The sequence below is a fragment of the Stegastes partitus genome, unplaced genomic scaffold (genome assembly GCF_000690725.1).
Source record: "Stegastes partitus isolate 25-593 unplaced genomic scaffold, Stegastes_partitus-1.0.2 Scaffold133, whole genome shotgun sequence".
Lineage (NCBI taxonomy): Eukaryota > Metazoa > Chordata > Actinopteri > Pomacentridae > Stegastes > Stegastes partitus.
In genome coordinates this window covers 362,288-387,324 of record NW_007577864.1, presented here as the reverse complement: position 1 = coordinate 387,324, position 25,037 = coordinate 362,288, and the positions used below count along the sequence as shown (strand labels likewise).

Genomic DNA, 25,037 nt, shown 5'->3' with positions numbered 1-25,037 from the left:
CAGCCATCTGGCCATATTATTTTGGAGAGGCTCAGGCGCACGCCTTGCAATGAAAGCAAAGACTTCTGACAACAAGCCGTTCTTTGAACTGCAGAGTGCCACTGGAGAGTGACCCGACCAGCTGCAGGCCCCCTGACACCCATAACAGGCCTTGTCGCCTTGAGTTGGTATTAAACAAAAACTTGATGGATGATCCAGAACAGATAATATTATCATCAAACTGAAAGCTAAATGGCAAAAGCCAACAATAGATCTGTCAGTTGCTGATCCCAAGTTGTGGGGGAACAGTAATAAAGAAACCTATATTTGTCTCATGTTAAATTGAAAAAGGCTCAAATTGTCTGACAACAAGAAGCCTGAGGATCTTAGGAAGAGAAAAAAAAGCCCTGCATATATATTTATATATATAGGATTTGTCTGATGTGATTCGCAGTGTCAACATCAATATTACCGTTGCAACATGACAGGTGGAAAGCATCAATAAGAGAAGCACTGTCAGAACAAAGACGTGGGTCATCTCATCAAGCCACCTCCAGACGAGGAAAAAAAAAAAAAATCATGATCTCACAGCTACAGCGCTGTGACATTGACTGCTTATCCAATCTCCATCTAAGAAACAGGCCCCCCGAAATAAAAATGAGTGACTGCCAGAGCCGGTGATGTCACTGGCCGCATTTGTCCCCATCAGTGTGGATAGCTGCTTCGACCCGAGGGCTGGGGTGTCCTTGAGACACACTGTGATGCAGACGCTCGCCCCCCCAGCCCCTCACTGCTGATCCCCCTGCTCAGGCCCTCACTGCATCAGTGTCAGGAGCCCTGCAGGCAGGAAGCTAAAAGGATGGCAGCCCCTTCCTCCCTTCCCTCCTTCCTTCCTCTCAAACAGGAGAGGAGCCTGGGCCTGGGAGCTGCTGACAGGAATTTGACCCCCGGACTGATGATACTGTGCGAATTACCTTTCAGCCGACCTAATCTTGTCACCTTTATCACCTTTATTGATGATCTTGTATCTAAATTTATCAGCCGGAGGAAATAGGGTGTTTGTAAAGTACACATGTAGGCCTAGTTTTTGCTGGGTTTTTTTTTTTATGCTGTGATGGTGTGTTTGCAGTGACTGATCTGCCACCCCATTGTTCTTTTTTTATTTTTCAAAAAAAAAAAAAAGAAAAAGCACACAGTGAAGAAATCCTGTGTGCAGGCACAGCATGAGGAGTGAGTGATTCTATCTGATGCACTGCGAGCTGAGCGGCCCTCCCTCTGGGCAGTTCAGCCTGAGCCTGACTATAGGAAGAAGAGAGGGAAGAGCTCGTGTGCTGGCGTGCGTGCGTGCGTGCGCGCGTGTCGTGCGTGTGAGTGCGTGTCGGGAGGAGAGACATTGTTCCTTGACGTCACCGCTCAGCCCAGCCTGCCGCTGCTCTCAAACACGTCTTTGTTATTCCGAGGCTTCCACCGGAGACCGGCCATCCGCAAAACACGGAGCCCTGCTCCGCCTGCAGACCTGCTGGAGCGGGGCGCCCGCTGCACAGGGTTCACACACTCAGAGGGGAGGGAAGGAGGGGAAATGTGAACTAGTGTGGCAAGAAAAACTGACATATTTTTACTATCCTGTTTGTACTGCTGCCGCTGAAGTAAGACTTGAAAAACGTATAAATACCACCACTAATAATAATGATATAACTATTAGTATTATTATTATAAAGTAATATTAATAATAACACAGTTATTATATATTTATTAACGTACTGTTTTGTTATTACGAAATAATAACACTCTAGTAAATACTTTTTAATGCAAAAAATTCTATCATTAGTTTCATATGATGAATACATACATTTATTTATTTTATTATTTTCTTGTTAAAGTAATTTTATAATTAAAACCTAACAAAATATTATAATATACAATTTTACCAGACTAAGTCAAGGCCAATGTCGTAGAATATTGTTTACTGTGAAGATTAACCTCATTTATAAGAGTTTAGTCTAATTTAATAGTTGGCTGAGAGGAGAGGAAATGAACCAGGAAAACTATTTCGATAAGCAAGCAAGCAAACAAACAAACAAACAAAACCAACCACAGGGGCTGAGGTAAGTTGTGATGGCAATTTTCAATTATTTTATAACATTATTTACATGACCATTTTCTTTGTAGTAATAATAATAACAACAACAACAACAATAATAATTTCGAAAAGTATGACATTGCATAAAATGGTCATTGTCATAACAACAACAACAACAACAATAACAATACTACTACTACTACTAACAACAGCAACAACAATAACTATAATAATAAAAACAATGGCTGTGTATTCAAAACATATTTCGTTAACAGCTAATAAATTCCAATAAACAACTGTTGAGTTAACTCTGAGCTGCTGGTTTGGTTACAGAGCAGTCAGACTGAGCAGCAGCAGCTCGTCCAGGAGCAGACAATAGCCGGAGCTCAGAGCTGCGCTCCGCTCCAGTGTGAAATGTGCTGTTAGCAGGCTCTTAGCGCGTAGTTACACCTTCACACCCGGTGTCCTTCCGCGGAGATCTAGGTCGCATTTTCGCACCGACCGCCGAGCACGGCTCTCTCTGGTAACTGAATAGCCAGTGTAATCTGACACTTCAACTTGCCGTGCTCTACGGTAGTTGATTCAGTCACTCAGTCACACCGTCTTCGCAGCTCTCACGTCGTCTTTGTGAAGTGCAGGCAGCGAGCGAGGGGCGCAGCGTAAACACGCGGTTTGGAGACACAATACGCGGCTCTGCCACTGAGGTCCGAGCTCAAAGTAAGTTTCGCGCCTTGTTATTTTTGATTTTTTTTTGTTGCAAAGCGGGGTTTTGAACGTGTGTGTGTGTGAGTCGCTCAAGATGGGGTCCCGCTGGACAGACACTACCTGCTAACAATAGGGTGACCTCCTGGAAACCTTTAACAGCCGCTGATGAACTCGTGTCAAGGGGGCACATTCCGGCTGCGTGAGCCGGAACGGAGCGCCTTTACGCGGCGTATTATCCAGCCTGTGCGCCGTGCCTTGTGTGGACGAGTTACGCTGGAGCGAAATAGCCAAAGTCGGTGTGTCTGCAGGATTATTCCAAGAAAGGTGCATGCGTTATGTGAAGGCAGGAATGTGCTCAGTGATTGCAGGTCTCTGTGTTTGTGTGTGGGTGAACGTCTCGTCTCGGTCGATCAGCTGATGGCCCGGTTGATGCTAAACTGAGAATGTATGTCACTTAGCTAACAGTCAGCAGTGTGTCTGGGCTTGTTGGTTCGCTTCAAGGCTATTATCGGTTACCTGTTGTAATGCAATTAGCAGGGATGTCCCTGTGTTACTCTGCTGCCTTGTGCTAAACAACACATGTACTGCAGCTACTGTGATGTGTGTCTCCTTGACGTGCACTGATTGTGTTTACTGGCTCTTGTCAGGGATCATTCAGAGATCAGAGGCTCCCAGTGTGAGGTCATGGGGACCTTCAGGGGCCCTTGTGGCTCTAGTCTCTCTTGCAGCCTGGGCTTGCTTGTGCAATGTATGAATATTTTAGTTGGACAAGTGTCAGTGTCCACTCTCTCCATTAATTCACCTTGCAGTGCACACCCACTTCTGAGGGGGGAAATTACTATATGCATCTGGTTTCCTTTTTCCACAAAACTGTCCCTGATAGAGATCAGGAGTGCCACATTTTCTAACCCCTTCTGCAGCCGAGTATGGATGAGCGGCTTGACTCAGCGCAGCCTCCTGCCTTAAGTCTGGCGGACCCTCCCCGTTAAATTCCTCCCGTCTGGATGTGAGGCCAGCCTGGGCAGAGCGCAGAAGAGGGGGGCTCACGATGGGAGGAGGAGGAGGAGGAGGAGAAGAAGAAGGAGGTGGAGACTGCCGCTCTTTCATTACGGTGCACCCTGCTACAGGACAGCTGAACTTTGAGAGGGGGTAAAAAAAGAGCCTTTACTCCTATTAGTGAGATGGTGAAGTTGAAGGCAGCATGATGGAGTCAGATCACCACATCCTTTACTGTTGTTACAGATTTGTGGAGTGGGATGCCAAAAGTGTCCCCTGTATCTAATCTATAACCACCCATATCTTAATAAATGTGTTCTCCTTACTGTCACAATGTAGGCAAGATAACGAGTTGATATTCATCTTGAGCAGCAAACGAGTCTTTCTGCAAACACCGAAAAGCTAAAACAAAACATTACAGACTTAAAAAGAGTCTTCATTGCAAGAGTATTGCACTGGATTGCAGGTGTTCGTGTTATTGTGTCCACTCCCCGTATAAGAAAGTGTGTAAACAGATTTCGGATGGGTGCACCCTCCAGTGTCTCCTTCCTCGGTAATTTAAATTGGTGATGTAATGAAATTGTTTCAGCAGCAACACTTGTCAGCCGCACCACATTAATTAGTGCCGTTCGCCTTTTTTTTCTTCTTTTTCTTTTTTTTTTTTTTTATGTTCCTCCTTCTGACAAACCAAAGGAGCATTAAGTCATCTCAGCAAAGCGTAAAAAGAAGGCACAGTCATTCAGAGTAGGTTACCTGATAAATTGTGAAAGAAAGAGGGCAAGGAATTAAAGCCATCTGCAAATGTTTGAAACTTGGAAGTGTGTGTGTGTGTGTGTGAGAGTTTTCTTTCCTTCTGTTGTCCCTCCTGGGGCCTCTCTGCAACCAGCCAGCCAGCCAGCCAGGCTGCGAGACAAGACAGAAGAGTGTCTGATTCACTAAACAGGCTAAAGGCTCCAGTAGACTCACTTTGAAATCAAATTTGGGTGTTTTCAAAGGCTGCTTTTTTTTTTTTTTTTTCAAGACTGCGCCGGGCTCAAATGCAAGTTTTGCGCACTGAGGTTGGATTGTTTGGTCCTTGACGCCACAAGGAAGGAGATCGTGCTGGAAATACAATGGGGGAAAAAGTCTTCAACGGAGACAGAACACGAGCACTGGCGGCGCTACAAGTTGCAGCTAAACATGAGGAAGAAAACTGTAAATTTGAAACCAAACAGAGACAGACTGAGATTAATCTCCTCATGACACATTATTATTGAACAATATGGCTCTTTAAAAATATTAACTGTTTGTTTAAATGTACAAAATTGACTCTCATGACTTTGTTTCCTGCCTGCAACAAGTTACATCGCACGTTGGAGCATCAGACACCTGCAGCAAATCTCTGGTCTCGCTGGCTGATTATTCACAGAAAGAAGTGAGGTAGTGAGCGCAGCCTCCTCCTCCATATCTCTGAAGCAGTGAGGTAATGCTGATTAGAAGTACGTACAGGGAAAACAACTAATTACTTGTGTCTGAGTAATTAGCTTTTTGTTACTCAGCAATTTACCAAGTTGCGCGGTCTTCGCTTGCTGTTCTGCCGCGCGTCTTCACAGCTGCAGCCGGCTAAGTGCTTAAAACCTGGCGAACGCTAATCAATGTTTTGACAGCCTGACATTTCATCTAACTGTTTGTTGTTTGAGGAGTGCTGCGAAATACTTTGCTGCCTGCACTTGACATGGGATTCTTGTAGTCTGGTGTCTCGCCATCAGCCCCGAAAACCCACCCACTCGTGTCCAGAGCAGAAGTCAGCCTTTGTTTCTGTCTCTCTTTTTCTCTCGTTCCGTCTCAAATGTGGTTCAAACTTGGCAGCGCTCTTCATCTAAACCGAGCCTTTGTTTTCAATGTGCCTATTTTGGTCTTTTAATAAGGGAAAACTTGTGTTGCCTCAGAGCGGGTTTTTTTAAAAGACTCATTTTGAGAATAAAGGCTTATAGGGAGTTACAACCTGAAGTGTTTGCTTTGAGTTGAGGTTGTGCCCTCGTGTCAGACCTTTAACTACTTCCTAAATGTTGTTGTAATTCTACCCATAAGTCTACAGTTAAGCTGTCTTCAAGTTCAAACCTGGTAATTGTAGTGTAACTAATACACAGAAAATGAAGCGCCCGGCAGATGTAATTCATCCTGCTGACTGACTGTGGTGACATCAGTTTAGCGTAGGAAGCCAAAAGTGGACCAACATGAGGCGCCGGGATAACAAAACCTCAATTCCACATGCCTGTCACCGCTGTCCTTCAAGCTGCAGACCTTGCACTGTGGTTCGGCTTGCGGCTGAAACATGGCTGGTTTTAAACTCCTGAGGTGGCTGAGAGAGGCTGGGGAGTCACTGTGAATAATGCTGAGTCTTTGAGCAAGGCATTTAACCTCAAGTAGACGTGAGCAGTATTGTTTGGCAGCCAACTGGAGAAAGGCTGTAGCTGTGCTGAGCTGTTCCCAGGTGTGTGGTGCTGCTGCTGTTCGCTCTCATGCAAAAAACCCCCTTTTCCATGCGGCGCGTTCCACTTCTCGCAAACTTTTCAATCAGTGTGGTGTGATTTTTTTGCCTTGAAATTAATGTGCTGTGTCTTTGCATCGGCTGTCAGCTGACAGATATGTGTTTAATATAGACAAAACATCAGCTTAACTCCTGCTTCTGAAGAGCCGTCACTTCAACCTTGAGCTCTGCCAACATCAGGGAGACACAGTCCTCTAAGTGCTTTTTTTTTTTTTTTTTTCTTTCGGAGACAAGAGGGAAACAGAGTGCAGAAGAGGGAGAGAGTGAAGAGAGAAGTTGCCGGCCCATCCCTGTCACTGTCTCATGCATGTTTGATTTAATGTTCTTTGAGAAACGAGTACAGGGGACGTCACAATGGCCATGTCCTGTACCCATCCGTCGAGAGACTGGGGCCCTTGAATCATAAATGACACCCGGCCTCACCAGGAACAATATGAGAGTCGGAGCCCGCACAGGAGGAACAAAATGTTCCCTCTATCCATCCATTCGCCCACCGCTGCCGCCTGCACTCAAGACTTCTCACCATCGCAAGCAATTACCCTCACTTTTTTTTTTTTTTTTTTTACTGCTGATGAAATCCTCACAGAACCCGACTCAGCTGCGTTTGTGTGCGTCGGTGAAAGAGGGGTAGCGATGGAGAAGGCAAAAAGAGATAGTATGTGTCTGAGTGAGTGGCGTTGGCGTGTGTCTGTTTGGCTTGTAAATCCTGTTTAAGCTAAACAAACTCATTGTCCTCATCCTCCAACTGTGTGCTCAGTGTGTGTGTGTGTGTGTGTGTGTGTTGTGTGTGTGCGCCTCCCCCCTTTTCCCTCCTTTCTCCTCGTCTCCCTCTCCCTCTCCTTTTGAGTTGTAAGTACAGTCACTAATTAGTCCCCTCTCCCTCTTCATGCTGGGTCAGTGGGTTTACGGTTTCAGCACTGATCTGCTGTGTTTGCCTTGTCTCTCCTGATACCGAAGCCTGCCTGCAAGCCAGCGCAGACTGCAGCCTCCTCCAAGAGGTCTTCACACCTTACACAGTGTCCCACATGGGTTCATTTGCCAGACAGCCACTCAGGACCGTGCTCGGGCTCCCTCTCATGCAGCTCGGCCCCCTTTTGCGCTTGAGTTCGTGCCAGGTATTAGACTAACCAGTCCGGCAAAGAGCTGCGCCCGCTGGGTCGAGTCAATAACCTGCTACGCTCTCAAACAACGGCAGCGCATTTTGAGGAGGATTCCAAATGATGTGAATTAATTTTAGATACACTTTAGTTACCCTCTACGCAGCATGTTGCAAATCTTTCTAGCTTATAGGCTATAATGAATCATTTTCTAAAGATAATACACCACATGCTGTGTTTATAATATCATTTGTGCTATAAACAGTCTCTTGTCTAGTCGGCACTGTTGTCTCTCGGTGCGCGCTGATGCTGATTTTCTGGTGGAGGTTGCGTGGGAGATGCAGAGTGATGGCAGAGATTCTGTGAAGGCGGTCGAATTGTCTCCAACATGGCCTCCGGGGATACATACTTCCTTGTTTTCTGACAAAGTAAATTAACTAGGATTTACTAATGCAAAGGGACAGCATTTATTCTTCGCCTGCGATATCAGTCATGAAGGGGGGGTGAGGGAGTCATGCAATATCTGTTCTCGCATACCGCTCGTGCTTACACATGCAAAGGGCGCAGGGGATGAAATAATGCGGTCCACATCAGCAGCTCATTTTCTTTGCAGAGGCTCATATTACATGCAAACAATAAAAAAGGTAATTCGGTTTTAAGGCAGGGAGAGAGGGCTGCTCGCGAGATGTCGATTTTCCAGTTTTTGCTTTTGGTCCGTTAATGATGCCTGTTGTGGTTGTTATGGAGAGCCCTTCAGATCATATTGGCACATAATCACGAACCTCGCTGCCCCACTAAGACTGTTTTCTTCCCACTTTTCGACATCGCTCAGCGACAGAAAAAAGTCTATTACTGTGTGCAGTGTGTTTGCCCTCTCGGTGCCCTCCCCTCCGTTTTTGACACTGGCGGTTGAGCCAGGCGCTTTCCCAGGGTTCTAAGGACTGACATCCCTTTCATTTTCCCGCCTGGGCGGCTCAGATAAAGGGGCATATTTTAAACCTCTGTGTGGATACACCGACTGTAAAAAGAGACGGGCTGGTGGGCCAGGGCCGAGCTGCAGCATTAACTTCACAGAGAAGAAGAGGGATGAAGAGGGTAGGGGAGGGGTGATGAGGAGTGAAACAAATAAAGAAGCAGAGAAACTGAATTTGAAAGTCCACATTATTAAACGGTGATCTCAGCAGTTTATAATATGTGGTTTAAAGTGCTATAGCTGGCTGCAGACCTGACTTTGCAAATATCACAAACATTATCTGCAATCGCGCGGCAGATAACCCATCTCTCTTGTTTATCGTCGGTCTATTACGGGGGCAATGTGTTTCACCACTCTTTTTTTTTTCTAATCTACCCCGGTTGTGCGTCCTCCCAGCAAAGCAAAGCCACGGTGGAAGCCGTCGTTTATCATATCAGTAATGAGACCAGGGTAATCGTGTGTATTCCGGAGACAGCAATGATACACTGCTTGCTGCTTGCCAGGGATCAGCCTCTAAACAATGTTTATCATTGTCTCCCAGGGCTCTTTAATTATCTGGCAAACATTATTGACAAACCAGCAAGGGTCCCTGTGTTTTAAAGATGCTGGGTTACTATTCACAAATATCGGTCCAGGAGTGCGCTAAAAGCAAAGAGGTTTTACATAATTTCACACACAAACCCACTGTCACGTCTTGTACTTGAACTTTTTTTCCTTTAATGGAGGCTCTTGATGCATCTAGCATCCCTTACAGTATATATTTTGTCCAAATTAGCAGATTTTGGACGATGATTTAGGAGCACAAAGTGAGGGAGAGGCAGCGAGTTTCATCAGATCCAGAGATCTGATACTCCATTTATTTCCGCAGTTACAAAAACGCAGTTAAAAGTCTCGGTGACAAGAAGAGGGATGGTCTGTGCATAAATATGTCCAACTCCCTCCTAAAGTTTTTTTTTCCTTGAATCAGGCTGAACCTTTGAAAAATATTTCAACAGCTATTTAATGTATCGCCATGAAATTCTGTACAGACAATAATGGTTCCCAGATGATGAATGCTATTGATTTTCGCAATCCTTTGACTCTTCTATGAAGTTAACATTTGTAGTTTTGGGTGAAATGTGACTCCAGCTGTTTGATGGATTAATGTAAAATTTGCTGCACGCATTGGAGACCCTGTTGCTGTAAGTTCCAGTCAGTTTGTTTGTCCTCTGATTTTTCATTTAGCACAAACATCAGGTCAAAACTTGCTCTTTGGTTTAAATAGCAGGAAACTCAATGGTATTCTCATCATCCTCGGCTCGACTTTGACAAATGATGTGTCCTCTAAAACTTTTAACACTCTTTTTTAAACCAGCGATGTCAATTTCTTCTAACTAATTTAATAACTTTTCTTTTAAAAACATCCTAAATGAGACTCTTTGTTCGTGTTTCTCCCGTCAGTTTTCAAGTAATTCATCCAAGATGGACAAGTAATGGATCTATTTTGAGCTCTTCTGTGTCTGTTCCAAAGCCAACAACCCGCCATTACACCAGATTACATACATTAGCAGCATCTAATACAGTTATTACACATTTCAGCCATATTGCTCTCCATCCTCCGACCTTTACTCGGCTGCTGAGTGGAAGCTCAATGACGTGTTGACATTGTTAAAGACGTACGTGAGAACATCACACGTTTCATGTCTGACTCAGGCAGGAGGGGAGCGAGAGGGGGGCACGGCCTCACCTGCAACGTCTTGAGGCTGCCGCTCAGTGATGTGGCTGCAGTATGAAAGCTGATGTCAAAGTGTGTGCTGGCAAACGATGGTCAACAACAACAACAGCAGACAGACATGACTCTGAAATATGAATTAGGGCCAAACAGTATGTTAGCCACCCCCCACACATCCACACACACACACACCGCTCCCCTCTTGTCCTGTCTCTATAAGCATGTCTCCCCGGATATCACATCAACATGATTGTATAACAAGAGAGGAGAGGTGTCTCATTGGCGGTTGCATGAAATCACCTTCACTGCGCTGTGTGTTTGTGCGTTTGCACAAGTTGCCGTGAAATATCTGTGCGCGTGTGTGAGACCGAGAGAGAGGGAAGTGGGGGGTAGCAGCAGCAGCAGCAGCGGCGGCGGTGGCTCGGGGTGAGGTCCTGCCCTGATTTTCTCTGGAATTCCTTTGTTTTTGGAAGCCAGAAAGGGGGAAACTAAATCTGCGTAGCCTGAGGGTCTCTGCTCCTTGAGAATTCTCCGCACACATCCCTCTGCCGCCATCTCTGATGGTTTTAGGGGTAGCTCTGTTTTCAAAGCTCAGAACAGCCAAGGTGTTTTTCACCTTCCAGAGAAAAGAGAGGGGGAAAAAAAAAAAAAAAAAAAAAGATGACTGCACCAGGCAAACCGTCTCAGGCCTGGAGGGACCGATGCTACTCAAACATAAATTTGCTCTATGTTTCAGTGCTGCGGAAATGAAAGTCAAATGTAGATCCTGTCACTCAGGGCACAAAAGATATCTTCCGATGAATATGGATGAAAAATACAGGAGCACAGAGAGCACGGTCTTTATTCAAAGACTAATAATTAGAGAAAAAGTGTTGCAATGATTGCCCTAGTGTTTTCCATTTTTAATGATTCCTCTTTGCAAATTAATAAGTATTTTTAATTGTGTTTCATGGCTAGTGGAAGGGCCAAGGCCACTGTGGAAATGTTGTCAGCTACTCCTGCATGCTGAAAATTTCACCTCACATTCATGGCTCATTAAATCTGATAAACCATGGGTAATGGTGTTAAAATTGTACAAAGGTATCTCCATTTACTCCGTGCCACAAGTTTTCCGTGACCAGATCCTTATCTGGCGGGCTGTCGCTTTAAGTAACTAACTTCCACAAAGCAGAGCTTTTCCCTCTCGTTTGAAGGGGGCTCGTGTTGAGTGAGGGGGGAATTGAATAGGCTTGTTGCCTGCCTCTATTGAGCCTGCCTCATTCTTCCCTGTCCCCTGGAACGGTGGGTGGGGGGGCTGGAGAAAGGGGAGGTGGCAGAGGAAAGGGGAATGGGAGAAGGGCTTGGAGGTCTGATCATGTGAGCAATAATAGTGTTCGTGCTGGTCCCTTTCAGGCTGTCACAGTAAATCTGTTTGACTTGTCACTTTCTAAATCATTACGAAGGCTAAAAGCCTCTCTATTGGATTGTGGTGGAAGGGGGGAGGCAGCAGGTTTCCTTTGTGCCTTCTTGACGATGATGATAATCAAGTTTGTTTCTGGCCATCCTGCTGTGAGGCTATAATTAGCTCCCTTCTTCTCTCTTCTCATCATCTTTTTTTTTTTTTTTTTTTGTTGCGTGTTGCTCCTCAGAGTGGAAGAGAGTCGTTGTGTAGAGGTCATATGTTGACTTTTGTGTAGTGGTGCCTGAGCGAACACTGTTAGTTTTATCTGCTGCAGATTCAGAGACAGTTTATTTTTCACTGTGTACTGAAGTGACTTTAAAAACCGAGGCCTGGTGGTGATTTTAGTGCATGCGAGGTCAGTCAGGGTGAGAGTAGCTGCTCGAGGTATGCCTAAACTTGTAGCGTCACTCTCCTGAACAAACTGGTTGCTGACTGACAGAAACATGACAGAATAGATCTCGTCCCAACGATGAAGCCTGCGCAACGTGACGTCTGGATCCCGACGACAACCTCTCCTCACCTTCTTTCCGTTTTTCTTCTTCTTCCCCTCTGCTTTTCCCTCTTCTCCTTTTTCATGCCATCCATCTTCTCCTCTGTGCTCACCCTGTTCTCTCCCTTTTTTTTCTCCCCTCCTTCTCCACACACACTCTTCTTTGGTGTGTGTGCCAGCAGCACTCATGCCTGGAACAGAGCGCCAGGGCAGACATCTGTCGCACAGCGTCCCTGATCTGATCTGTGGCTCGAAGCATCGGGGTCACGAAGAGTAGCAGCCGCCAGTCCAGACACTGCGGGAGACAATCTCAGAGCTCTATCTCTGTATTTTGAACTTCGGGATGTCTCTTGTGTTTCTCCGTCTTTCTCGTTAACTTTCACGTCGCACACAGCCGCGCACACACCGGGGTGTTAACTTGTTTGTTGTCTTTATGTCGAGCGTCTGTCCTTTGGACTGCGTGGCACTCAGTCAAACTGGCGCTGCTCCACGTCTTCCTGGTGAAGCGCTTCCTTAGATTCGCAGGTGCAGAGAGAGAGGAGGGGAAACGTCGGTTTTATCAGGTTGCTCGTCAGCCGCGATGATGTGCAGCTGATCTGAAAGGAGGATTTTGACAGTTAGACTGGATCTTTGTGCCTGGGGCAACGCCATTAATGACAAAACCAATGACAGAATGAATAAAAGGGTGTTAATTGCGGCTGTTCGGTTTTGTTAGAGAGAATGTAAGTATGGATTGACACACACAGTGTCTGCCAGGTTTGATACTTCACATACCTTCTTGAGAGATTAATGACTGCATATTGATCCCGCTCACTGTTTTGACATTTATTGGTGCTGCAGTGGAAGCTTTTTCCTCAAAACAGGTGAGTTCATGCCAAGTGACAAGACTGGTAAATGCTCACTGCAGACATTTATGGGAAAATGTCACTTTTTTTTATAGGGGGACTATCAAAGGGCCATAACAGTGTTTTCCCACGTTGTAGCTCGTTATCTACAAATTACTTCCCATGTTTTTAACTTGTACATACGTTTTCTAGCATTATTCAGATCACTTTTTTGCCTTCTAGGCTGCCATTTGTTTCTATTCATTCCAGTAAATTCTGAAATTTAACTTGCAGAGACTTGATTGAGACAGCTAATCCATCACAGTACACGGAGCATTTAGTTGCCCTTAAGTTATGTTATCTGAATGTAGTGATGCTGTTGACAGCAGATTAAAAACTCCTCCTGCTGGTGTGTTTGAAGATACTGCATCAAGAGATTTTCGAGCAACCTGTATAAAGAAAGAAGCAACTAAACACACATGCTCCTTTTTTCACATCCATGTTTACTCTCTTGCCGTTCTGATTTGATTTTCTGACAGCACAGCTTGTCAAAGCAGCGCTTTTGGCTGTATGGAGAGTTTTGACAGTGGTTCCTGATTGCAATTTCAGTGTCATACAATTGTAGCACACTGAGAGGAATCTTATTTAAGATTCTCGACAGATTTACAAGTTGGATTTCGTGAAAGCTGAACGTTTGGAAATCAATCTAAAAACATACGATGCTCTTTTGGAAATGATTGGCAATAATGTAAAGTGTGGCGCTTTTTCTTTCTTATCTGACAATCAGACTGAACTGCCCTTTTGTTTCCACTTCTGGATTCAGTTTTCTGTTAGGAAGAGGAAGGAGTTGTTTTGCAGCTAACAAATCATTTGTTTGATATGTGTCCTGTCAACATCATTTTCAGTCGACACAGACGTGGCTAGCTGCTGCGGTTGCTTTGAACGCTTGGACTAATATTGAAAGAATGAAGGAATTTTCTGATTTAACAACCAGTTCAGCTGCGCCAGTCTTCTGCCCGTTCCTCTGCCTCTGCTTGTCTGGATCCAAACACAGGACGATGATCTCAGATTGTCTGTGGTTTTCCAACCTGGGAGGCAGCCACCAATCAGCAAAAACATCTTTGAATCGCTTTGAAAATCTGAGATGTGGGCAGCAATTGAGAGGCCTACAAAACGCCAGGTATGGTCCTTTAAGATAAAGCGGTAGACCTATTTGATTAACTCAAAGCCTCAGGAATACTCAGCTTTTTTTTTCCCCCCAAATCTCCCAAGTCACTGAATCTGAAGCTGCTTTGATTCAGCTCATCTCATGTGAGTCAGCAGAATCACAAAGTAAAAGGCGAGCATGTGTGACAAGTAGATTAGTCCCTTTTATTGCGCCTGTTCTCTTTCAAAATAAACACCTTAGCATCTTGTTTACTTAGTATGAACCCCTGAGATGGAAATCGGGCTGAGATAAGATAAACGGCAGACGCTGCTGTTATCTTTTGAAAGATAATTGACCTGTGGCACTTTATTGGCAGGAGCCCAAGTTCACGATCGCGCCATGATTTGAACGTAAATGCTTTTTAAAGTAAGCCTGAAAATAAATGTTTACATATTGTCACTATAAAGAGGTTCATTTGCTGAGTTAATACACTTAGTAGAGTCTGCTGTGTGGAGCTGCCCTTCGGTAGCAATGCTGGCGCTGGTTTGAGATCAGAGCGCCTCATGCGACCTGACAAACTCGTGGCTACTGTACACTTTTAAAGACATTAAAAAAACGATCTACTCTGCAGATTTCAGATAGCATTTCACTAAGCAAATATTAACTGGCTGGCTCCGTGCATTAATTCAGTTCACTCACAGTGCCATAGCCAAAGCTTACAGCGTGCTTACGCAGTATAAATCAGCCTTTCATAGGTCATGCTGGCACTGTCGTAATCTACTGTGTGCTATAACAACAGCACTGACACACATTATGATGCATCTTTTATAGATCTATTTGGAGTTTTTAATGTTCTTATTATTTTTTTTAATTAGGCAGGGCTGCAAAAAACAAACATGTTATCATTTGTCTGCTGGCTTTAGATTTGATATTGTTTTATCTAAAGAATGTCAGAGAAGGTTGACAAATGCTCATCACAGTTTCCAGGAGCCCAAAGTGTCGTCTTCCAGTTGCTTGTTTTGTCCAAAACTAAAAGATTTAATCAAATTTAATCAAAAACTGGAATCAACATGTCTGACATTTTCCCCAATGCCCACAAGTGCTCCCAATAACGGAGAAAACGACGACCCTGCCTACTACGGATATTTTACTACTTGCTTTTTAAATTTGTTTTAATTGTTTTGTTTTTTTGGTAAATTCATAAACAAGACATGTAGAGTGATTTTGAGGGAAATGTCCTGACTTTATTCTTTAGTTTTCTGACAAAATGATGCGTAATGTGATGAGTTCAAGGGCCGTCGGAAAGTAAATTCTTCCAGTTTTTCCAGTTTCTGGCTAGGATAAAAGGTAATTTGGCGATTTTTTTTTTTTTTGTAAGGATAACTAGGGCTGGTCCAAATGGCAATTTCTGATATTCAGATATTCGGGTCCATTCAGATTCAGATTCAGATACAGATAGAACTTTATTGATTCCTTTGGTAGGGCACCTCAGGGAAATTGTTGTTCTAGAAACAGCACAAAGACGATAGCACACATCAATGAAGAAAAAGAAGCAGTCGACAAGGAAACAAAGGAAACAAACTGTTAGGAAGAACGGCAGCACGGTGTCATAGTAATAATAATGTAATAATCTATGTAATATATATAATAATATCTGATTGTGGTTGGGGTTGGGGTGTGTAGCGGGCAAATATTCGAATATCAAAATTGCTATCACCACCACAACGACCGGATATTCAGGTTCAGCCCTAAAGATGTCTTTCAAACCCACCAATGTGTTTTAGGATCCAGAAGGTTAAAAGTGCAGCTTGTGGTTCTAATCCCTTACAGTTTACGTTCAACTCGGTAAAGATCTCCTCACTGTTTGCCAGCTGTCTGTTCTGTGTGCATCCTGAAAAAAGTGTTTGTTCACAGTCCTGGTTCTGTAAATATGAAAAAAACAAAGTGCTTCAGACCGATCCACTAATCCGGTGAGTCCCCTGCACATTTGAGTTGATGTACAGGACGGAGGTGAGGGAAGTGTTGTGACGATGGAGGAGAAAGGGAGCAGTGGGAGTAAGAGGTACAGTAAATCTGGCACATGCTAACCATTTAAATATAGAACTAAATAAACATCAACAATCCTCTTCCACAATCACACACTCCAACTTTTAACAAAGCAGAGCAGTGTGTCCTAAATCCAGCTGCTCACTTTTTGCACCTGAACTTTTCGAGCTCTCCAACAGAATCCTCTTAGTGTCCTTTCTGCGTTTCTGTTATGCAGCAGCCTTGAAAAGCTGTTTTATACTGATGACAGGCAAGGTCGGGCCAGTGAAACAGGACAGTGCGAGTGTGGGAGGGGGTGGTTGTGAGAGAAAAGAGGGGGATGGAGGGTGGCAGAAGGAGAAGGGGAGAGAGAGAGAGAAAGTGAAAGTGTGTGGCACTGCAGCTCTCATGGTGTACCACCCGCTACTCAGCTGCAGCTACAAATCAAACAGAACCGAGCCGCTGCTGGCGCTGCGCCATGACACTGATCACTGGCACACAGAACACTGTCAAAACCATCTTGATGGGTAATTAGGGATACTCTATCATTTCTGCTATCGCTTAGCTGCAGTGCTTATGTAGTGCAGTATGTGTACGATGAGTCTGTGACATCTGAGGCTGCGGGATTGTTAGAAAAGATGCTGCGAGGATATACAGTATGTGCGTTCTTACACGTGTAGCCCTGCCTGGGTGGTGTACTTTGAGATAGGAGGATCTGGGCTGATCCCTTAAAGTCAGTCCAAAGCAGTAAACTCTAGCTGACTCGGGTGTGTGTGTTTGTGCATCTTTGCGTCCGCACGCAGGGCTGTGTGTAACCTTGTGGTTGTTTTAAAGGTTAGCAGCAGCGTTACGCTTCTTTGTGAGTGTCGCTGATGCACATCGTGTCCCGTATGACTTTGACCAGACAAGGCCTCGCAGCTTCACAGAGCCAGCCGGATAGATAGATTGAGCTTTTAGCGGTTTTGCATATACATAGCAAGGAGAGAAAGAAAGTAAAAACACTGGTTGGCAAGCTGTTTCCCTCCCGTGATTTAAACATTTAGAATTTTCCCATTAACCCTCATCACTCACAAGAAGACCTCTGCTAAAATGCCTACTTTTGCACTTACGCTGTGAACAATTTTGCAATTTGTGCCGTTATTATCCTAATTTGCGCAAGCGAAAATGAGAGAAAGGGAGAGCACATTGTGTGCCCTTTGATTAAGTGGGATGTTTGAATGTGGGTCCTCCACCTTCAAGAGAGATTTGATACTTGAGGGGTTGAAGTGTTTTTGATGGAAACTCCATTAATGATTGATAACGGGAGGAGAGCGGTTATCTCCCTGCTCCAGCACCATCAATTATTAAAAGCTCTCTCCTTGCATTTTGGTGGCACATAAAATATCAGTCACCATCTTGAAATCTTGAGTTGATAATATCTGTCAAAGGAATTAAGGCTTTGCATCGATTCCTTGAAACTCTCTTTATCTGGTGTTTGTATGTTGTGCATTTTAAAGGTGATGCTTGTAACAATTAGCGCTGGTTTGTTGCTGTTGTCTGCTCCCTTCAAGGAAAAGTGTTTTCAGACTTCTAGGATGTAATTAAGAAAATATTGCCATAATTATAGGTTTAAGTTTTATAATCTGAAGAATAATATATCTTGATTTGTAATTGCTTAGCTAGATATTACATCTTGACAACACTGAAGATTGTAACACGCTAATGCATATCATCACTGAAACATTTTTTGCCAAATAAACTTTATATATCCTTTAACAATTCATCTCCACTGTAGCCTCTAGTCCTGCTGGCTTTATGCTAAAACATCTCTCCTACATATCTTAAGATGGTTGTGTGCAGCACACCATCAGATTTAATAGCTAGAATGATTCAGTCCGTGTTTATGGAGAGAATCTTACACGCACACGCCACATGTCGAGTATAATGTTGAAGGACTGAGTGGATGGTTGAAGTGATGCTTGAGATTCGTGTCAGCCAGTGTATGAGTGCGTGTCAGCGCGCCAGTGGAAGTTCTCCGGATCTGAGTGCTGATTTGAGCAGCATCGAGACGAGCTGACAGGCCTGCAGGCTTCTCTGTGTCATCGCCAAGGTTCCCAATCGGTCCTTGCAGAGGGAATTCTCTCAGAAAGCACCGCTGTACTTCCACACAGGAGACCTGATTAAGTCTTTATACTGCATGTGGCAGCAACAGAGCAGAGCATCCGGCCACTCTGCTCAAAGTGCTTCAAGGCTGCTTCAAGGCACGCAAGAGTAGATGTTTTCACGAGGCTTCAAGTGGCTGTGGAGCCTTTCTCAAGCCAAGGTAATGATTATTGGCTTGCATACATGTAGAGAATGCCTGGAAGCACTTCTGTGGAGCGCTGCTCTGTTTTTGCATCATCTGAGTGACACCCTCATTTACTGGTGTCAATATTCGAGTTATTCATTGACTACAAATGGAGCCCTGCAGCACTGTGGCTGCATTTTTTTTCTTTTTACTAACAATGGCCTCACTCTCTTAAGATGAGCTGGAAAAAAAATGATACTGAAGATATGAAATAAACAACAAGATGGAGTGATGTAAAGATAGCAGTGACGGCAAGCACAAAAAGAACTCAACAATAAGGCGATAGCTTTTCTTATCTGCGCACTAATCAGCGTGCCTCGTCACAGCAGCGAGGAACCGCGTGCTGCCCATCTTATGTCAACAGCAGTGTATTTACATAAGCTGTTTCCCGTTGGCCATGGCTTCTGTCCTGAGAGCACCAGGCGGTGCAATGGTGAGGCAGTGTGATTAGATTTACAGATGGAGATTAATGTGAACAGAGTTAATAGCACAGGCATAAATCACAAAGAGGAGGCTGGAAGCATTGTGCTTGACCTTTTGAATGGTGATAATGATGCTGGAGACAGATACGCTTCTACTGGGGCTGCAAGGCCAGCATGCCTGAGTTTAGACAACGCCGTCATAAATGCAAAGTGTGCACGTGCGCGGGGTTAATAGGTGGGCCGGTCAATGCTGTAGCGCATTTAGATGAAAGTGACAGCATGTATGAAGCTGTCAGAACATTACACGCTAGAAAGTGAGGGAAATGAGTAAATGCACTCAGAGCCTGGGCACATATGCACGCACACACAGGCGCAGCGACAGGCTGATACCTGGCAGTCAGGCTCTTTCTTTAAGTGGGAAGTGAAACCTGTCTGCCTGTCTGTCTGTATGTCCGTCTCCCTGTCTGTCCTTGCGCCGCAGAGCATCAGCAGGGTTATTAGAATAGCCCTATGGCTGTCACTGATAACGCCTGTATGGGTGCTGCTACTGACAGCGCTGCCTGCCTGCGTGGCAAACACAAGTGGCCTGGCCGGGGGATTACTGCCTGCTGCCATTTCTGCTGATGCCTTTCTTTATGTTATCCTCTCCAGTCAGATGTGCTGCATTTGAATAACTTGGCTGATGTTGTAGAAATGGAACTCCTTGAAATCTCCACCTGCATACAAATGAAGGCGCGCGGACAAAACGCCTGCACACACACGCAACAACACCTATTTAGACTTTCTCGGTTTATTAGCCGCCCTGTCTCCATCCTTTCTTTCCTCCTGCTAGTGGCCATAACTGGTTATTTACATGCTCTGTCACTTACTGGGAGGAGTGATGCTGATGGGTTAGGAGGCTCACTAATCCACTCTGCTGCTGTCATTAGAGAGAAGCAAACAGACTATTACCACCTCCTCCTCCTCTTTCTGCTCATCATAAGCCTGCCTGAACCTCACACACACACACACACACTTGCACGTGCACACACACAGCTGTGATGGAGAGTGCCTCTTGTTTCTTTAGCGCTGCTGAGTGGAGCCCTGCTTTGGTAATTGATCCTGTTTGGTACATGGGGAGGAGGGAGAGAGAGAGAGGGAGCGAGAGCGAGAGAGAAGGAGGGAGGCCCTAAGTGTTGTCAGTTTGCTGCATTAATTTTTCAACCGTGGCCAGTGAGGCTGGAGGGACGAGGAGGGGCCCCCGTTGCAGAGCTCGCTGAGAGGAAACATACTGTACTTAATGCTGCCGACACTTACATCGCTGCTTGTTGGTGCTCAATCTAAAATAAGTTCCTCTCTGTGAGACTCAATTATGATTCACCTGATTCATCTACTCACTCCCAACCTCCTGCCGATGACAAATCTGTTTTCCTCCGTCTCCTTTTCTTCTGCAACTCATAAATAGCCTTCTGGTGGTTGTGTGACTTGTGCCTCTTTGTCTGGCTGTTTGCGCCTTCTCATGGTGTACAGTATGAAGAGCTGATAATAGACAGGCCTTACTCAGTTTTCTTCTTCTTTTTTTTTTATTCCAGCAATGGACTCTGGTCTCTGACTCACAGATGATGTCACCAAGTCAAGCAGAGCTAAAAAGAAAAGAAGCATTCAGTTTTAACCCACAACTACTCAGGAGTAGCGATGTCTATTATTACTTCTGTGTTCTTCACAGCTCTCCCTCGTGTACTGTGTTAAAATACTCACGTCCTATTATTAGTACCACTGTTGTCACTATGCCGGTCAGTGGCAAGAAAGGCTGCCGCTTAGTGATTTTTATTTATTTATATATATTTTTTTAAATGTCCGTCAGAGCCACGTTAGCGCACACTTCCATTAGTCATTAAGAGGTGCTCACAGCCTCGGAGGACGTCACTGCTGACATTTGTTGCAGATATGAGTCATAATTTCTTGCTTTTATTTAATACTTCCTATTTGAGCACGACACATTTCATTTAACGTCTCTGATACTTGTGTTCTGCGGAGACGCGGCGGCTCCGCGGATCCTTCGCAGATGTCATCCAAAAGTATCTAAAAATGCTTTGTGATGATGCAGTATGTAAAACACGCTGTGGGAGAGAGCTGCCTGGAGGCTACGCAGGAGTGAATTCATGATCAGTGGAGTTCCAGCGCTCAAGTCTTCCACTGTCAGAAAGGGTCGTGTGCAGAGGGCGAATCTCCCCTCTTAACTTTACTTGGCAAGCGCTGCACTATGTCACACCTCAGTCCAAAAGACTACTTAAAACAATGCTAACATAAACAGACCTGAAAAGGATGACCTGCCCAACACTTTCTGTCTACACTAGCATATATGTGACCCATCTGCAAGACATCAGTCGCATTGCGTCTTGGGCTATATCCGAGATAAAGCCCGACATTACATTAACACATGATAAAATATTGATTTTGGGTTTATTACTTAGATCGGTCCATTTAGTTGTCTTCTACCTGTAGGTAACATATAATATCATCCATATCCATTATCCATATTGCTGTCAAATACAGTCAGCGTGCATGAGCGGTGACACCATAAAGAATCACTTGTATGTAGGCGCCGCGAGCAATGTGTCACTGCCAGCCAATCCTGTCCCGGGATTTGCGTCATGTGGTAGCAGCATGCTGCTTTTGTTTACGCATAAAAACCCCAGGCCCAATTCAGCTGACTTCTTGGAGATGGGTCACATGTAAGGACTCGACTGGCGTAGTGTTTTCATTATTGTGACCCGACATACATTTGCAGCAAAATGGAAAATTCTGGTGTGAAAGTTACGCTAAAGCTTTGTTGAAATGCCTTTATTTATTTATGTTTAACAAAAAAAAGAACTTTTAAACAGTTGCATGTTGGTGGCCCATCACCCCATGACCACGAGGAGGTGACTACAGACCGGAGAAAGGCGGCTACATCCGAGCCAAAGTTACACATTTTCGGATTCATTTATTTTATCAAAAATTTACCAATGTCATTAGCCGAAAAAAACGCTGCATATCAGATCCGGTAATTGGCCAGGCCAATTATCAGTCGACCCTAGCATATGTTCCTAAAATGTGGCCATTTGCATTCAAGACACTAATTATATAAACATACTGAGAATGACTAGGTTGCTCACTGATAATGAGGTAAGTGGTTTAGAGGCTGAGATTTCTGTTTTGTTCGTAAAACGTCCATTTCCGTCAATGTCGAGCGAACTCCAAGCAGCAGTTTGTAACACGGGCTATCTGTTATCAGTTTGTAGCCTTCAAGGATCAAATGAGATAACTCTGATCACATCTTTGGGGCTATCTTCTCACACAAAAACTCCACTTTTGACTCTACAGAGGTATAAATATAAAGTGCACGTTTGATTAAAGACAAATGATTCTCAAAAACCAGTGTGCTGTACTTCTGGAACAGTTATCTGACATTTGAAAGATATGTCAATTAAAAACACTTTATTGTGCAATTGGCAGTACAGGCCCAAACTAAGCAGTCGAGACAAAGTACTGTAGGCAATATTTATGTCCATCCAGCTTGAGAAACGATCGTACAGCGTGCCAGCTTTTTTCCGAAAGCTTGGATTTCTCCTTCAACGCTACGAAACAATGCCATATTTTTTAAGTATCCCTTTGCAGCGTTTTGAAAATCTGTTTTTTGTGGCAAACAGTGTTGGTTTAGTGTGGACAACAGTAATGACTGTTTAACTTCAACATGGCAGCACACCAAACATTGTAAAAGCCAGAGCCGGGGCCAGAGATAACCCTTTGTGATTTACAGCCCCTGTCAGGTCACACAGGTGAGAGTCCTCTCTTCGCCTCCCTCTGTTTTGTCCCATACAACAGGTGTGTTTTCTTTCTCAGGTTTGATTCCTCTCCACCAGTGGCCCCCTCCTATCCTCTCACCCTCCTGCCAGCTTAGCTAGCCAGGACAGGCCTTATTCCACTCCAAAACCATGATTGCATTCTTGAGCTATTCCACCCCCTCCTTCAGAACAAGAGCCCTCCGCATCTCTCTCCCTTTCAAGTAGAGGCTGCCGGGCGCATTTCCCCTTTGAAGATGTAATCTTGGAAAACACAGAGACATCTCCGGGATTATCTTAAATGTCTTCAGTATGTCAACAGCCTAGCCCTGTTGCAGAGCGGCGCTGGCTGTTTAAGGGGTCGGCTGTGATGACAGCCAAGGAAAATGCCGCACCGCAGAGGTAATCACAGGGTCAACTCTGTTGACTCCATTCAGGGCCAGACTCCCACTGCTTAAACTGGATGTTAACAGACACAATGAAATGATGTATTTCCCCGTGTGGCAAGGCTGTGTTTACAATCGAAGGTAATAGCAGGCAGTGAAGCGCTCAGTAACAGATGGTGTTGGTAGGTGAGGTTCATTTATGTCATGGCATTTTCCAAAATGTTATGACAATCCAAATGGTGCAACATCTTAACTATGCATACACAATAAGATGAGAAGCATCGCTGAGTAGTCGCAGGAGGGAAAGTTGGTATACACCAAATTAGAGGCACGTAAGTGGGCACTCCTTGAAAAGGATCTTGACTTTGTAATCATATCAGATGTTATCGGGGGGTGATTTTAGGAAGGGTAAGTGCTTGGAAACTAAATCAGAGAGAGGCTGCCTAGGGAACACGTTGTTATCATAATTACCTGCTGAGCGATGACTGCAGAACCGGTGTTGATGTTGACGCCGAGCTGCCCTCTTCTCTCTCCGACAAGGCTGTCTTGTGTGGGCTGCTGCCTGCTTCGACATCTTTTTGTGCTCTGTTCTATGTTTGTTTTTTTTCTCTCTCTCTCTTTTTTTTTTTCTTCTTCCTCTTTTCAGCCAGGAACACAGACTGCAGGCCAAAAAACGCAAATATTGTTTTGGTGAGATCAGGCTCGGAGATTGAGGACGGACTTGCGTCAGTGTGTACGTGCGGGTGCTGGCAGGCTTTGGGGTTGCTCCCGGGAGCTGAGGCGAACCGGAGACCTCATCTTCTCTGTTTCAAACAACAGACTGCTCCTGCCGGCGCACAGGGCCTGCCTGCATGGGTTTTTTTTTTTTTTTTTTATTACAAATGATCTGTTTGAATGAAATGCAGCCCGGGCCTCCTCACTGTTGGCATTTAAACAGGAGGAAATAACAGATGATGATATCAGAGCGAGAGAGAGAGAGAGAGAGAAAGCGAAAGAGAGGGAGAGACCACTCAAGGAGGAGAAACACTTGACCTGTTTGTTTTGGGAAAATGGTATTCCTCTGCTAATTTCCTCCTGATAAGTATCTGACAGCTCATAGTAAAGTGTTTTATCTTGGCTAGAGGAAAATGGCTTCTCTCGCTCACGGCGCCAATCGATTTCAGAGACTCTGCTGCTGCTTTAAATTGCATTCACTGGTTTTTAGAGTTCTTCTATTTGCATAGAGGTAATCAATTACATATATTAGCCCCGCTGCTTTTAGCTTAACATGGACTTTCTCCTTCCTTCTCCTTTCTCCTTACCTCTCCAGACGCTGCTGCAAATTCTCGCTCTTTCCTCTTCCACCTAACATCATTGACTGCTGTTTGCTGTGCTGGGGGCATTGATTTTTACTGCTCTGCCTCTCTCTCTAGTTTAACAGTTGATGAGTTGTGTTAAGACACCCAGGGACAGCCCTGCCTGTTTTAAGGAGATGAGGTTGGCTTTTATAGCCCTCCTGCTTCCTCAGCCTTGGATGATAAGGTGTGTGTGTGTGTGTGTGTGTATATATGTGAGTATGCGCACACATGAGTGAGTGTGTATGAGCTGAACAGCCACAGGAGACCAGGATTCCCCCCAGGAAGCTAAAGTAAACGTTGCGGTGTTAAGGGCTTTTAACAGGCAAACTTGGGCTTTGTCATCTCAAGCATTTGAATCACTTTAAAGACTTTGTACAGAAAATTGGTTTATCTCAGTCAATGAGCAGCCACATCATCAGATACGATTACCAGGATTGAAGTGTTAAGAGAGTAATACCGAGCGCGATTATGAAACCGGAGACGCCCGGCTCGAGTGGAGAGTTGACAGAGAGTTTAGATTCAAAGGTGACAAGAATTTTTAGTCTCTCGCAGGCACCTACAACCCCCGACAGCCCACACACACACACACTCAGAAGTCATGGATACAGACACAAACCTCATTTAACACGATTAGTCTCTTTGAGGATTTTTACCGCAGCCTCTTATATCCTGGATGAAAGAGTTCACACTTCTGACAGGAAAAAAAGAAGAAGAAGAAGAAGAAAAAAAAAAAAGCTGGAGTCTGCAGAAGCTACTACGAAGCAC

At 44.6% G+C, this 25,037-nt stretch overlaps 1 protein-coding gene across 2 annotated transcripts in view; it reads left to right on the top strand.

The window, feature by feature from the left end:
• The first annotated feature begins 2,702 nt into the window (after nt 1–2,702).
• The window catches only part of zmiz1a (zinc finger, MIZ-type containing 1a), a 106,746-nt gene continuing 84,411 nt past the window's right edge, over nt 2,703–25,037 (top strand). For both annotated transcript variants that reach the window (XM_008278803.1, XM_008278801.1), the window contains exon 1: nt 2,703–2,776. The gene's annotated coding sequence lies outside the window, so the exon portion shown is untranslated. The remainder of the gene's footprint in view (nt 2,777–25,037) is intronic.